The 16,769-nt window shown below is 46.8% G+C and overlaps 1 pseudogene; it reads left to right on the top strand.

Moving 5' to 3' along the window:
- Window positions 1–16,423: 16,423 nt before the first annotated feature.
- Window positions 16,424–16,540, top strand: LOC126204801 (5S ribosomal RNA; annotated as a pseudogene).
- Window positions 16,541–16,769: the final 229 nt, after the last annotated feature.

The following is a 16,769-nucleotide window of genomic DNA, read 5'->3' as shown; positions in this document are numbered from 1 at the left end:
AAGCGAGGGAAAAACTGGTATAAATAGACGGACAATTTTAGCTCGGGATAGTGTGCCAGGTCAGTCGAGCGTCGGGATGGACCTTTGGTGGTCTTCACTTATAGGGGCCAGTCTGGCAGCAATGTTACAAGTATTCTGCTTAAACTTGTATTCTGTTCTCTATGTACTTGTTCGAGCTATATTCCGCCTCTGGGGACACAACACTGGGACGGGACATAACGGCAGCCTGGAACTCGGTCTGCTTCAAAGAGGCCAGTGACAGTGGTCTGCAGGGGGTCCAGAGGGCTTCGGTTCCAGTCGAGTCTACAGGCCACGTTCGCTTCCCACCTGGTGTACCGGGGTCCGGGCGAGGCGCAGCAGCGCTACAACAGCGCCAGAAACGGCGGCGGGTGTTGCCATCCGGCAAGCACCACTAGCGGCAAGTTGCGGCACTGCATCCAGGCGGGTGCGGGCTCGAGTCTGGTCGTGTGCTGGGAGCAGAGGCAGTCCGAGGGCCACGGGTGACCACTGCACCCACCTCCGTCCCGTGGTCGGACAGAGCAGGCCAAATAGGGCAGAGGGCTGCGAGGACCTGGGACTGTAGCAGTCTCTGGAATTGTGGGCAGCAGTGCGGTGCAGGTCGCAACGCATTGGCGTACGGCGACCGGAAGAGCGCAGCCGACTTCCAGTGGGGCGGCCTTGACGGCGGCAGCCGTGGCTCGGCGTACCAGGACTCTCCTGAGCCGGCTGGACTAGCAGGACAGCACGCGGACGGCGCGCCGACACGACGCTTCACCCGTCGAGTACTCTAAATTATCTGAATAAACGAATGTTACCTAATACCGCTGTATCACTCTGCACTGCCCTTTGATGCTCTTGCAGTTGCTCGGCATCCTGACAAAATAAGGCGTGGAGGGTCCCGGATTCAGCGCTGCCACCTGGAGTCCCAGGTTCGACACACCGACCGTGCAACAACAGACTTTTTTTTTAAAGGAACATGTGAGACAAGAGGTTTTTGAAGGCCAAAAATGTTAGAACCTACTCCACGATCTTGGTGTGGTAGAAACAGTTTAGGCCCTTCTCTGTTGTTCTTATGTAGTGTACCAATAGTAGTGGCACCTTTCTGTAGAAGAGATTGTGCTTATGTATAATCGCTGTACCAAATATCTGTAGTCAGATTTTTATTTGATACTGAAATGGCAATGAAATCATTGAAGATTCAATGGCTTAAAATAATAGCAGTCGAAACCATTCATAGAGGTTGAATCTGCAGTGTATAGGATACATTGTGACTGAAGAAAATTTGTGCCAGAACCGACTCCAGCAGGGATTTGCTCATTGTAATGAGCAGTCGCCTGAAACAGTCGGCTGTCTGCGAACGCCTCCCAGTCTCACAGGTTCCCTTACACGGGGTTACCTGGGATCAGGGGTGACAGAGTGGCTTCTCGTACCACGAGGCATGTAACTGTGCCAGCGAGGCCTGCAGCCGTGCTCTGGCGGCCTGGCATTTCTAAGTCAGCTGTTCGCAAAATGCAGGGAATCTGACTTCGAGTGTGTAACACCCTCCTGGTATATTTTGAAGATTCTTAACTGAAACAGTGTTCTTTGCAGCAGTCAGACATGAGTAATGGAGGAACACGCTTCATATCAAACCTGCCCCCCCCCCCCCCTCCCCGGGGGCTCGCCAGTCTTTGGAATGTTCATACTTAGCTACCACAGGGCCCCAGCCTTTGCAGCATTTTTTTCCTTCCGTGCTGCATGTCTATCGTGTTGCTATTCTTTTTCCCCTCTCTTGGGGAACATCTCTCGGTAATTATTGGGAATGTTCTGCATTCTGTCGCGAACGTACAAAGAGTCTCATCTTGAATGAAATTTTCACTCTGCAGCCGAGTGTGCGCTGATATGAAACCTCCTGGTAGATTAAAACTGTGTGCCGGACGGAGACTCGAACTCGGGACCTTTGCCTTTCGCGGGCAAGTGCTCTACCAACTGAGCTACCCAAGCACGACTCACGTCCCGTCCTCACAGCTTTACTTCTGCCAATACCTCGTCTCCTACCTTCCAAACTTTACAGAAGCTCTCCTGCGAACCTTGCAGAACTAGCACTCCTGAAAGAAAGAAAGGTTGGTTGAGCACTTGCCCGCGAAAGGCAAAGGTCGCGAGTTCGAGTCTCGGTCCGGCACACAGTTTTAATCTGCCAGGAACTTTCAAACTCATCTTGGTTTTCGTTCCCTTTTCCTTTCTTGTTTCCCTTCTCCTCTCGTTCCTACTCCCTGTGGATTCCTGAAGGCTGGCCCACGCGTCTGACGCGTTACAGGTGACTAGGTAACGCATAATTCCCAGGCCCGGGTCGGCAGGTGGGGTTCGCACATACCTCCTGCTACAGGCCACGCCCAGGGAGGGGTGATTGCCTGAGCTGTAACCTTCCCGAATTGCCGATGGGTCTCTCCGTCAAGTGTTTGGGAGGTGATGTGTGAATGGTCACCTAAGGCAGGAGCGCCCCCTTATGAAGGGGGCCCACAGTGGGAAAGAGCGCGCCATCGGAGACACTGTCAATCATGGGGTATTTCCTCGCGATGAGTCAGTCATCTTCCCACTCAACGTCTACAAAACGTAAACGCAATGAGGCTAAAGATTCAAAGACCCTTCCCACTGCACCACAGTTCCTCATGGTCTCTCATACTGAAGACGGTCAGTCGTTTACCACTGTAAATCCATTTATTATTCAGAAAGATGTAGATACAGTTGCTGGCCCTGTGAAATCCAGCTCTCGTTTACAGAATGGCACTTCCCTTTTGGGGACCACTTCTGATTCTCAAGCGTAACAACTGCTTGCTGCCTCGCTTCTGCACGGTTACTCTGTTCGTGTCGAGGCCCGTAGAACTTTGAATTCTTCCTATGGTGTAATTTACACCAGGCTGCTCGACAGTCCTACCAAGGCCGAAATCCGATCTTACCTCTGATCAGGATGTCAGTACCGTCCATCATGTAATGAAAAAGGTAGATTCCTCCTCAGTGCCCACCCGTACTCTCTTTCTCACCTTTGATAGAGTGGTGCTTCCGTCCAAACTCAAAGCAGGCTATGAAATTATCACCGTCTGGCGATACATTTTGAACCTGATGCGCTGCTACCAGTGTCATCGTTTCAGTCCGCAGAACGTCTTGTCGACACCTAGCGAAATGTGTCACCTGTGGTAGGGATGCACACAAAGGCGATTGTCCACCCCGTTCTCCCCGTTGCATCAACTGCAATGGCGGCCATGCCGCCGCCTCTCGGGAGTTTCCAGCGTATCTTGATGAGTGGGCTGTTCAAGAGATCTGGGTAAAGTACCTTATCCATTCGCTCGCAAGTTACTGGCTAGTCACAAACTTTGCGTTCTCCCGTCTGTTACCTATAGTTCTGCTCTTGTTACCACTCGCTCGATGAAGGACATGGCCACGCAGACATGCGACCTCCAATTCAGCTCTGAGGTTGTGAAATCGCCCAGTGTCAAGGTAGCATCGCCATCCCCCCATCCAGCTGTGCAACAAGCCATCAAACTCTCGCCTCAAGGGGCGAACCCACCAGCTACACAACCAGTAGGCTGGAAAGGACAGAAGGAGTACTCCCATGAAGACTTCCTCCGTTACTCCAGCCAAACAACACCCGAGTCTTCATCTAACGAGAAAGGCTCGAAGAAGTCCACCGAAGGCAAATGGTCTTCTCATTCCTACCTCGAAAATCTTCTTTGCTGGTGTCGGCACGTGATACCTTCACCTGGCCAGCCTCCATGTCGCCGGTGTGCACTAACAACCGTTTTTCGGCATTGGACTTCACAGACGGACCGCACAAGCAAGCTGATGCTACTGTGGACCCTATGGAGCAGGATCCTCCTGCTTTTGTGCCCATTAGTAGCGCCTCTTCCCCAGCTGTCGCTCCGCAGCCGCCAAGGTGACACCCCTGCGTCTCTTCCTCATCATAACTCTCTTTCAATGGAACATTCGCAGCCTTCGGTCCCACAAAGAGGATTTACGGCTGCTTTTAGCGTCGCAGCGTCCCCTCGTACTCTGTTTTCAGGAAAAGAAATTGCGCCCTCACGAATGCTTTGAGCTTTCACATTTCTTACCGTTTCTTTTTGACCTTCCCTGTGAGGTCAGCATTCTCTCTCATGGGAGCGTCAAATGCTGCCCATTCGGGATGACATTCATAGTCAGACCATCTCCCTGACTACCAATCTTCAAGCTGTTGCAGTTCGCCTGTTCCTTCTCCACCTGAATTTTTCCCTCTGTCCCCCATCATTCGCTGTCACCAGGGCAGACTTCCTTCAAATTATTGGGCAGCTACCTCCCTCGTTTTTGGTACTCGGTGACTTTCATACACATCATCCCCTTTGTGGTTCTCCCAGGACCTGTCAAAGGGGTGCCCTCTTGGCTGACCTTCTTAACCAACTTAACCTCTTCTGCCTTAACACTGGAGTACCCTCTTTCCTTTCGGACTCCTCGCACACCTATTCCCATTTGGACCTATCCTTTTGCACTGCCCAGCTTGCCCATCATCATGAGTGGTTCGTTCTTCCTGACACCAACTGGAGAGACCATTTTCCGTGTGCTATCTGTTTGCTGACTCCTACCCCATCCGCATCCACACCTAAATAGCAGCTTCCTAAGGCTGACTGGCAGCTTTACTCCTCCCTGGCGACCTTCGAAGAACGAGATTTCCCCAGTTGTGATGACCAGGTCGCATATCTCATAAACGTTATCCTTACTGCTGCAGAACGTTCCATCCCCCACACTTCCTCACTACCACGTCATGTCCCAGTCCCGTGGTGGACTGAGGCATGCTGCGACGCCATTCGCGCACGTAGAGGTGCTCTCCGCCCAGAGGTGATGGGCCATATGATTCATGTCCGGCTGGTACGGTGGCTCGAGTCTCGCAATGTACTAACGACTGCACAGTGTGGATTTCGAGCATGCCGTTCTGCAGTTGGCCATCTTGTTACTTTGTCCACCCATGTCATGAATGGTTTTCTTCGGAAATCCCAGACTGGGGTGCCGATCTAACCACTCTCCTCAGTTTGTACCACTCCCTTGTCTGTTCGAAACTCGACTATGGGTGCTTTATTTATGCGTCTGCACGCCCATCCCTCTTACGCCGTCTCAACACTATACACCATCGTGTCATCAGTTTGGCCATGGGTGCCTTTTACACCAGTCCGGTTGAGAGTCTGTATGTTGAAGCTGCTGAACTACCACTGTACTACAGCCATGACTTTCTCCTCAGCAGATATGCATGCCGTTTGTCTGCCACGTGTGGCCACCCCTCCCGTGCCTCCTTCTTTGATGATACCTTTGATCGTCAGTATGGGCTCGTCCCTCTTCTCTGTTACCTCCTGGAGTCTGCTTTCGCCACTTGCTACGTCGGCTTCATTTCCCAGTGGGTATGAACCCTTCACCACCTTGGCTTCGTGAAGCGGCCCCATGTTAACCTTGGCCTTCATTCGTTTCCTAAGCCTCGGTCCATTGCCTCCAGTTTCACGCACGACCTTTGCATGGAACTTCGCGATAGTACCGTTGTATACACTGATAGCTGTCGGACTGACCGTGGGGTCGGGTGTGCCTTCGTCATCGGCACCCGTGTATTTCGATATCGCCTTCCGGCAAACTTCTCACCTTGTATCAGGACACGGAGTACATCCGGCGACACATCCTTTCCATTTGTGTTCTCTGCTCAGACTCAGTGCCCTCCAAAGTCTCTGTGCGCTGTACACTGCTCATCCCTTAGTGCAGCGGGCCCAGGAGGACTGTCATTTGCTCGCTCTTGGTGGAGTCAGTGTGATGTTTCTGTGGGTTCCTGGTCATGTCGGTCTGCCAGGAAACGAGGCTGCTCACGCAGCTGCCAGGCTGCAGTCCTCTTACCTCAGCCCGCGAGTACCTACATTCCCTCCGATGATCTCTGCGTCGCCGTCTGTCAGGAGGTGGTGTCCCTTTGGCACCGCCAATGGTCCTTCACGAGAATAAGCTTCTACTTATTAAGTCTCGAGCCTCTCCCAGCGCCCTCGGCCCTCTCTTTTTCCACGTGCCTGTTTTTAGCTGTCTCCTATTCTGTCCATTGGGACTGACGTATAGTCGTTTAACTCCTCTTTGTGTTCGTGTTCTATAGTTTTCATTTGTTGTTCTTTGCGCCCATAAAGCACAACGAAACAAAAATTTCAAACCTGACCACGTTGCGTAAAACGAAAACGCGTCTCTTTTCTTTACGGTTATTAAAGTCATTACTTCTTCAGTTTAAATGAGAAGGCTGTTCCATCTGCTTCGTTCATTGAATTAGTAACAAACGTCCTAACAATTGCTAGACCCAACCATACCTCTTATTAGCAGCCACACTGTTCTACTTTCACACTGGTTTGCCATTCCCGTATTGCTTTTCCAGACTAAACTATCACGTTTTAAAAAGTTCACTGAAGTTTTAGAATTGCTCAAATAATAATATAACCCGCAAACGCACGGTAATGGCTAAGTGGGAATGCGATACTGATTTGTCCACTGGTTTCGTATCCGCGAGTGAACCGATTAGTCGGTCACTGTTGCTATATCATTCGACGGAAAACATCCAAAATCTTACTTTATCAACATCTGCGAATTATCCATATTTTCTAGTACGACGTCACTGCCTACAGCCGTTTGATGCGAAACGTCAGCAATGACTCTCCAAAACGCAATAAGCGAAATAAATCATAAAAAAAGCTGAAGCAAAGCAAAGTGTATAACTGTGCAATTTCATTTTTTCAATAATTATACTGTGTAAGGTATTTAATAGGTATCAGTAAGGGACATACTGTTAGATAAGTCGAATTTTATGAAGAATGATTGTATTATATATTATACACAGACATGCAAAAAAGTAATCAACCTTAATATTATTTTGATAGAATTTTTATCGTTGGAATCAAGCTCTTTAAATATAATTTACTCACATTTGCTCGTATCAGGCGCATAATTGAAACAACAGGAAATAACGATTCCATAGAATTTTGCATGATATCTTGAATGCGTGCCCGACATTTCATTTTAATGGCTTTAATAGTCGTAGAGAAAATGTATCAGACACTCAGAAACTTTAAGTTTTCGAAAAACACAAAACAATAAAAATATAGAGGCGTGCCATGTGCATCTCATTAGAGAAATGATTTCTCAATGCAGGCATATTTCGAATGCAGATATAGCAAGTTGAGATTTCAGGTCTGTGATGTGGATATAAAATATAAGCCCATTTTTAAGACGTCGATATTTTGACGCAAAAATGTGCGAGTATTTAAACAAAGATCTTCATGTCGGCTTCTTTCACGTAACTTTCTTTTCTCACAAAAAAGAAAAAAATGGAAATAATGTTTCGTCTAGGTACTTACAAGACGAACTTCGCAATATCTGCGCCGGCCGGAGTGGCCGGACAGTTCTAGGCGCTACAGTCTGGAACCGCGCGACCGCTACGGTCGCAGGCTCGATTCCTGCTTCGGGCTTGGATGTGTGTGATGTCCTTAGGTTAGTTAGGTTTAAGTAGTTCTAAGTTGTAGGGGACTGATGACCTCAGATGTTAAGTCCCATAGTGCTCAGAGCCACTTTTTTGATTCGGTATTTAAAAAACCAGAGTTAGCCCTAAAAAAGCTGATTTGGCAACTCTGCATAAGAGCGTGAAAAGTCGGGGGCAGAAAAAGGGAGTGCCAGCCGTAGTACCATTATTGATGTAAGCAGTTAAGTAAGCAGGCCCGGTTCTAGTGGGAAGGAGGGGGGGGGGGGGGGGCAAACCGGGGTATCTGCCCCGGGGCGGCAATTTCATGGTGTGCCAAAACCCTTGTCTCACAAAGCGCCTAGCATCCAGCTCGCGTTGCTCTATCGATTGTTCATATGCTTTTGAAACGCATCCCTGCTGGTTTTTGAACACATTCTAAGTTGATTTCTGAACGAGTCATAAGTTGAGTTTTGAATGCGTGCATGGTGTACGTGATGTGTCTGCCGGGGGAATCCCCGTCGCATCTAGAAATAAAATAAAACTTTCCCGCAGACAAAGGGGGACGGGGCTATACGAGCTGAGCCTAACAAACCCCAACGGTTGAATGCCAATCGCTGTTAGTTTATGTGGTTGATTGAGTGTGCGAATGATAAGCGTTGTTATAATAATTACCGAAATCTACACGTTCAGACCACAAGAGTGGAAATAAACGACTAACACGAAAGAATGATTACAAATTATCTTCTCGGTTTATTGAAGAAAAAGCCGGCCGAAGTGGCCATGCGGTTCTAGGCACTACAGTCTGGAACCGCGCGACTGCTACGGTCGCAGGTTAGAATCCTGCCTCGGGCATGGATGTGTGTGATGTCCTTAGGTTAGTTAGGTTTAACTAGTTCCAAGTTCTAGGGGACTAATGACCTCAGAAGTTGAGTCCCATAGTGCTCAGAGCCATTTGAACCATTTTGAAGAATGTGAAATTTTGACAGAAAATTTTTGCCAGATCGCAATACTAGTAAGGACCAGTTGTACAATCCCCGGTTAGCAGCCACTTAATTCTATTCTAGGAATAGCGCGGAAAATGCATTATACGAATACGTAATAAAGCCTAACTGGAGAATAAATGCGGGATAACTAGTGATTATGGCAGGGTTAGCGAAGTTAACCGGAGTAAAGTTCTGACAGTGACAGGAATACTTACTTTAGTGATGACAAGATTGTTTGTTAGAACGAGGAAGGAGAAGAAACCGGGACATCACACAAATTATATGGAACGATATGACGATTCCAAATTTGTACAAAAATTTCGTGCTACCACTACTTTCCAGTCTCATGCTTGAGAGCTGGAGAATATGAATGAAGTGGGAAACTATTTCCTAACTTGAAAACTTTTTGCTTTTAGTAGGCCTAATAGGCATTGGATATAGATACTTCGTGAATTATATTATGTCGTGTTACTCATGTAGAAGAGGTATATGAATATGACAATTTTTGCCAAAACAGTCTCGGTTATTTTCTGTGTGTTACAACTGCTGCAATTTTAGAAAGGCCTATTTCGTTTTATCTAGCAGACAGTAACAAAATGACGTAATCAAATCGAGAAACCACGCTAGTCTTGGATACTATTCGTATTAACAGCTTTTTCAATATCAAACAACGTCCTTTCGCAGAAAGGAAAGCATGCCGTGTAGAGCTGTAGCAAGATTAAAAAAGTGCTAGAACTTTAGGATTGAAGAAATGTGTACTGACTTGCTTGTCTCTTGTCGTAACTATTTTTATGTTTCCTATATTTAATTTTATGTCACACAAAAGAGAAAGTTATTAATTAATAGGCAGTAAAGAGTGCAAATTTTCTGATGAAGAGTTCTTATTCTCCCGTACACAAATAATCTCACCTAGTATTGAGTTTTTTTTAAAGAGGGGCAAGATGTCAAACCGCCGGACTGGGAGCAGAAGAGACACATCAGGATATTTTAATTTCCACTGCCCTTAATATAGGCTTGATGGCTTCCTTTACAAAATATACATGTTTTAATTCCACTGGGCGAAATACAGTGACGTGCGATAGAAGAATGCTGTGTGAAGAGGCGTTGCACTGCACTTCGGCACCCCAAATAATATGTCTCCTATTTCCTCGAACATGTACGTTTCATATATCAAACTCTTCAGAAAGATTCATATTTTTGGAAAATCGATTTTTTTTTAAATTTTTGACATTCGATGTCAAACGCTCGAGGGCTAGGAGGGGGGGAGGGGGGTCGCAACTGTCAGGTTTTTGCCCCGCCAAGGTCAGGGACTGTTAGTAAGTCCAATTTCCACACGAATATTCAGTAGTCAGGGCGTAGAACTATTCGTCAGACACCAATCAATCAAATGGTCTTTACTTTCGGAAGACATGAAGACTATAACCGCAACACAAAATGCTGCAGTTACCACGCAAGTTGGCTAAATTCAGAAACTTAGCAGTAGAGATTTAAATTATTATCTCTCTCCTCGTTTTGCACCGATCTAATGATGTCTTTGAGAAACGAAGCTGCATGGATACGAGGTATGACGTGACCACTAAAGCAGAACAGTGGCCTCAGAATTAAAGTTCATTGTTCTGGGAAAATAAAGTCTGACGCAATATGCATAACCGCTGGCGGAAATGTGTCACCCAGCGAGACGATTATATGTAGAAGCACAGGCTTGGGCGTTACGTTAGTTTAGTATGCTTCCGTAGGGCTATGTCGTATCCGTACGTATTATTTCTTGCAGGAAACACTGTATCAGTGACACTCCTTTCTCTGACGGAACGGAGAAAAAAGATTACTACACTGGCTCGTCTTTGCACTGGCTTCTCTGCAGTACGTCTTTGATTTGTAAGTTTTTAGGTGGTGCCTTAGTTGACGAGCAGTTCCTCAGTTCCTCATTCGAGGTAAACGGCTGCCCACAGAACGCGTTAGTGTGTGAAGTTTCCGTCGACATGTCCTCCAGCCGCTGGAGACGCCTGTATCGATTCTGATGGGCAGGATTCCACAGCGACGTCACTCGCCTGGCGGCGTGATCGCCTGTGGTTTGTACCTCTTGAGACGCCGCGCACCGGAGAAGTTCGATGTGGTGGGAATTAATAGGATCAGCAAGTAATGTGTCTAAATTTTTTCCAGTCCGTTTTCTGTGTAATTCATAAGACAATCAGGTATTCGCTGAATGAGATTTTCACTCTCCAGCGGAGAGTGCGCTGATATGAAACTTCCTGGCAGGTTAAAATTGTGTGCCGGACCGAGACTCGAACTCGGGACCTTTGCCTTCCGCGGGCAAGTTCTCTACTCTAGATAGGATTTATTTCCGTCGCAGAATACAAGCATAAGCCACGCAAAGACTTTCAGTGAAGTTAGATACAGTACCTATATAGCTCAATCGGAACCACAGTGCACACAGAACAATTTCATTACATGTAACGTGTTTTTTAATAAGTTTACGTTGTCGAAAACAGTGGACATAGAGAATAGTGTAGCGTTCGACATTTTGTTGTTTCCCGCAGCCATCGGCTAGATGAAGAGTAAGTCTAGCGGCGCCAGCGTCTCGTACACGGCAGATGACCCATTAGTTGCTGCACCTACTCATGAAGCAGAAAACAATGAAATACGTACAGTTTGTAGTTTCAGAAAATGAATGTTACTTAAAGAAAAAAAATCATTTACAACCTAATGCTTAACCTACAAGGCAAGTGTTGATACCTATCATATCGCATCCGGAGGAACATGGACCCGACTCAAAAGTGCAATACTTGAGGAAACTCAACTTCTGGAATTCTATGAAACGTACATGTAAGTAGATAAGCTTCCTTTAAATTTCAAATAACGGTTTCTGCTAGTAAATTCCATTACATTCTATGAAACAGTTACATGGAAATGTACTTCTGCTCTTGTAGAATGTGAGGTGTTGTCAGGCACTTAGTAGTGCTTTCAGCTGTGTCACGTTCCTCGTTTTGTTGGTATGTCCGCTGATGTGATACTTTGACCAGTTGTTCATCCCAAATAATACACTTTTCTTTACTTATTATATCATAGTACTACATTCGAACCCGTATCAGGCAAAATTAGTACTTCAGTTAGAATAAAAAATGAAAAACAATTTCAAATTGAAACTTCCTGCCAGATTAAAACTGCGTGCCGGACCGACACTCGAACTCGGGACTTTTGCCTTTCGCGGGCAAGTGCTCTACCAACTGAGCTACCCAAGCACGACTTACGCCCCGTACTCACAGCTTTACTTCTCCCAGTACCTCGTGTGAGGACGGGGCGTGAGTCGTGCTTGGGTAGCTCAGTTGGTAGAGCACTTGCCCGCGAAAGGCAAAGGTCCCGAGTTCGAGTGTCGGTCCGGCACACAGTTTTAATCTCCCAGGAAGTTTCATATCAGCGCACACGCCGCTGCAGAGTGAAAATCTCATTCAAATGGCTCTGAGCACTATGGGACTTAACATCTATGGTCATCAGTCCCCTAGAACGTAGAACTACTTAAACCTAACTAACCTAAGGACAGCACACAACACCCAGTCATCACGAGGCAGAGAAAATCCCTGACCCCGCCGGGAATCGAACCCGGGAACCCGGGCGTGGGAAGCGAGAACGCTACCGCACGACCACGACCTGCGGACGAAAATCTCATTCTGGAATTTCAAATTGCTTTGTCAGAAGAATGCAACATACAAAATTAATGTGTATGGAAGTTAATGGAATACAATAAGCAACATCAGTAACATACAATGTAAAGAACACAATTTACGAAAACATAGAATCAGATGTGGGCTTATATAATGTAGGAATGCTTTTCGCCGAGAAAAGGGCTTCAATATGAATTTTTTACAGCAGAAATATCCATTTATTTCTTGTACCCCGCACCGTATGAAATTTCGTAATATTTACAACACTTACAATCGTGAAAACAGTGTTCGTTCGTTCATAAATGTCTGAAGGATATTATGATGGAAGATAGAGACACTGTATGAAGACAGACATTGTGAGAATCAGTTACGTTAAAAATATCGCCTGAAGGACATTATAACGAAAGATAAAGAGACGGTGTAAAGACAGACATTGTAAGAATCAGTTACGTTAAAAATGTCATCCAGCTTAGCTTACGCCGTAAAAGTGCCGCTCTTCTCGAATGAGCCGCACACGGCAGCCAGCAGCAACGCCGAAGTGCCGATGTTCTCTGGGAACCAGTTCGTATTCAGCCCACCGTTGTGATTATAGCCGATTAAAACAGTTTGACCGTGTGCAGCTGATAAAAGCTGATCGGTTAATATTTGCACGGAAGTTGTTTCGTATCAAATCCAATAAAGCTAATTAGGATGTCAGGTAGCAATAACAGGTACATACTTTGTTGTTAATGTTCTACATCTTTTGTCTAAACAGCACGACACAGTATTAACGGATAACTCGTCACAGGTTGCCTATAAATGTCGTCACACGCCGATGTTCTTCATGTGGCACTGAATACACAATCCTCACTGCAGTCCAAATCGTGGGTGTCCAGTGCGGTTGTCTCGTAATCACAGTGCGCAGATGAACACTTAAACACGTCAAACAAATCACTCACTTGACGCCATTTACGCTGTTGCTGGAGGACAGGCGCACGGCTTTGAGTGGCACACACAGCCGTTAAGAAGTTGTAAGCGCGGTCGGTCATTCTGCCGAAATCCGCCCTGCTCGCTTGGCAGACAACTTGCTTGCTCGAGTCTGAACACTACCAAAAAAAAAATGTTCAGGTGTGTGTGAAATCTTATGGAACTTAACTGCTAAGGTCATCAGTCCCAAAACTTGCTCACTACTTAACCTAAGTTATTCTAAGGACAAACCCACACACACACACACACACACACACACACACATGCCCGAGGGAGGACTCGAACCTCCGCCGGGACCAGCCGCAGAGTCCATGACTGCAGCGCCTTGCGCCGGCCGGGATGGCCGAGTGGTTCTAGGCGCTACAGTCTGGAACCGCCAGGCCGCTACGGTCGCAGGTTCGAATCCTGCCTCGGGCATGGGTGTGTGTGATGTTTTTAGGTTATTTAGGTTTAAATAGTTAAGTCCGATGGTGCTCAGAGCCATTTTGCAGCGCCATAGAGCGCTCGGCTAATCCCGAGCTGACTACCCTCTGCCGCACTGGGCGCTTGACCATCGGTAGTACCTACTGCGACCTGCATGAGGCAAAGATATATTGCTCTCAGCACGTAAGCGGCGGATGACCCCTTACATCTTGCCGTGGTGAATCATGAAGTAGCGTACAACAAAACTGGCACAACGTCTGTGAAGCGGACGTGTTGCGAGATAGAGATGCGACGTTTTCCGTGCACGCTCTGCCCTTTTTCGTCACTTTTTTTTTGCCGTGGTGCGATATTTCATTGTTGCGATCAGACTCGTAGTGACGCAGCAAAGTGACCTGTTGTCATTACGACGCACACGAAAACCTGCAGCCAGCCATCGACCTCGCCTAGTGAAACGGGTCGGCGCCGAGTGTTCGGACCTGGCGGCAGGTGGAGTCGTGTCCCGTCTGGCGGCGACAAGTGCAGCGCAGAAGACGTAAGTGAAGTGGCGTCCAGACGAGGCAGAACCAGGCCGGAGCAGCCAGGGGACGGCGACAGATAAACGGGTCGGCGCCACAAACGCCACGCCACGCCACAGCACAGCACACACATCGATTCGCCGCAAATCAGACAATCGCATTAGGGCGCCGTGCGTTCGTGCCTCGCGGCAGTAAGGCAGTGGGCGGCCGCAAATCCGGCGCTGACCCGCACCGCCGCGACATCGACCGGCCGCGGCGCGCACTGCGCGTTATATTCCTGTCCACTGTGCGTCGCGACGCTCCACGCGTCTCGCCCGTCCATCTGTCTGCGGCTGGCGCTGGCTCTCCGGGAACGGACAGTTCCGTCCCGTCAAGCCAGCAGCCACCTGCACATCACACTGCTTGTGTGTGTGTGTGTGTGTGTGTGTGTGTGTGTGTGTGTTGCTGCTTCAGCGAGAATCTGCCGAACTCAGGCAACACCACCTAGACTACAGGCCTGCGCGCACACTTGTGACGTCACATACTGATGGCCGGGTCTGTATCGGAACGCTCCTGTTAAGCAGTCTGCTGCTATACGAACTTTACGAGTTTTAGAACTGAGACCGCATAGGGATTCTCGTGCTTTCCTCTTCTACATGGCCTTGTAATGAAAGTATGGAAATTTATATCATTGCGTAAAATAACTGAACAAAACTGCCCTATGTTATTTCAAGATGTAAAATTATTTTGACGATTTCCTTTAAATACCCGTTTCTAGGTTCTAATACAAACGGTAATTTTAAATTCTGTCTTTTACCTCAGGAGCTACGTTTTCTTGCAGTAAAAAATCGGCAATATGCAACAACAAACAGACGTTTTCGGTTTTAAACAAAGAAGCTGGAGCTCCTACAGAATTTGAGAATTTGTTTCCCCTGTTATTTTCGTAAATTTTCCTTTCCACGTCAAAATTTGCTGACCTCACACGAAACTCAGACCATTCGACGAAATGGAGCACCTCCTAACATAATGTTTAATAACTCAAAAAACCCGAAAAAATATTTTATTTCCCTGTTTCTCCAGAGCTTTAGAACCTTAAACATGAAAAGATTGTTTCTCCTATATCCTTGACTGAAATTGGTGTCACAGAGTGGTGTTAATTTAATCACAATGCACTTACCTCGAAATTCTGCTTTATATACTGCTTAATCTGTCGAACACTCAATTCATTAAAACAATTTTCTAAGATAGTTTACTCAAATTGAAATTATTTCCGAATAGCTGTATATGTAAAACTGAACAAAATCATTCTGTAGTTCTTCCAAATAAAAGTACTGGAAACTCAATAATCTGGTAGTAATGATAAGGAATACTAACATTTTCGAGCCACACTAATTAATATAACTATTCTGTGTGACAGTAGTTGCAAATATGAGAGACATTTCACAGCCAGCTTCGTATTAACCTCGCAGCAATGGTCGAGAATTAAGAAACAAATTATACTGGTACATGATACATAACTGGTTCTAAAAAGAATTGGCAGATGTGGTGCAATGGAAAGAAATAACACGCTATAAATTTTTTGTCATTTACTTACCCTTGAATGATGCGTAAACACAAATTCCTGTCTGGGAATAGAAGCAATCTAGCTATTTCTCAAGTTGACACATTTGGGAAATCGAAACATGTGCATTTTCATACCTTTTTGGGATTTATAATTTCCCTGGCAAAATGGAACGCAACACTTGTATCCCATACTTCAAAGAATTGTAGGCGAATACTGTATCAAATCTATACCAGTTTCACGTGGCTCACACTTTCAACACAACATACACGTCAACAGGACTACCGACTAAAGATAAGATGGCCAACAGTTTGTGACTTCACGTCCCAATATGGTCGCTGTGCGTAGGCCTTGTATCTAGGAGGCTTTGATTTAGACGGGTACTTCTCACTTCACGGCACGCGTGACCCTGATAGCCGGTAACGTCGTCCCTATTCTTCACAATGGCGAGAGAGAGTGTCCATCAGTTTCTTCACGTGTACTCGTACCATCTGCGTTACCAAGCGAGCACAGCGGAACCCGACCACAGTTGCTGGGATTACCTATCTAACGGCTTGTACAGACAACAAAAATCTGTTTTTCAGTATTTCCTGTTAATTATTGCCCTAATTTAAAAATTTAAAATGCTTTAACCGTTGTGGAAATGGGAAATTTGTGGTAAGTTTCTGTGGGACCAAACTGCTTAGGCCATCGCTCCCTAGGCTTACACACGACTTAATTCAACTTACGCCGAGGCTATCCCGCGCGGCCCAACCCTTTCGCTGCTACAGAAGTGTTACCTGCCACGTGCTTGAGCCTGTGCTGGCAGACGGCGCTCTGGCCGATGTGAAATACCTATCACCTCATTTTACGATAACTATTAGATGAAAATGGGCAACGGCCTTGCCGCAGTGGATACACCGGTTCCCGTGAGATCGCCGAAGTTAAGCGCTGTTGGGCGTGGCCGGCACTTGGATGGGTGACCATCCAGCCGCCATGCGCTGTTGCCATTTTTCGGGCTGCACTCAGCCTCGTGATGCCAGTTGAGGAGCTACTCGACCGAATAGTAGCGGCTTACGTCAACAATACCATCATAACGACCGGGAAAGCGGTGTGCTCACCCCAACCCCTCCTATCCGCATCCTCATCTGAGGATGACACGGCGTTCGGATGGTACCGGTAGGCCATTCGTGGGCTGAAGACGGAGTGCTTTTTTTATTATTAGATGAAAATATTTGA

The sequence above is a fragment of the Schistocerca nitens genome, chromosome 9 (genome assembly GCF_023898315.1).
Source record: "Schistocerca nitens isolate TAMUIC-IGC-003100 chromosome 9, iqSchNite1.1, whole genome shotgun sequence".
In the NCBI taxonomy this organism is placed as follows: domain Eukaryota; kingdom Metazoa; phylum Arthropoda; class Insecta; order Orthoptera; family Acrididae; genus Schistocerca; species Schistocerca nitens.
Note: the sequence above shows the minus strand (reverse complement) of the source record. Positions and strands in the feature narration are given on the sequence as shown.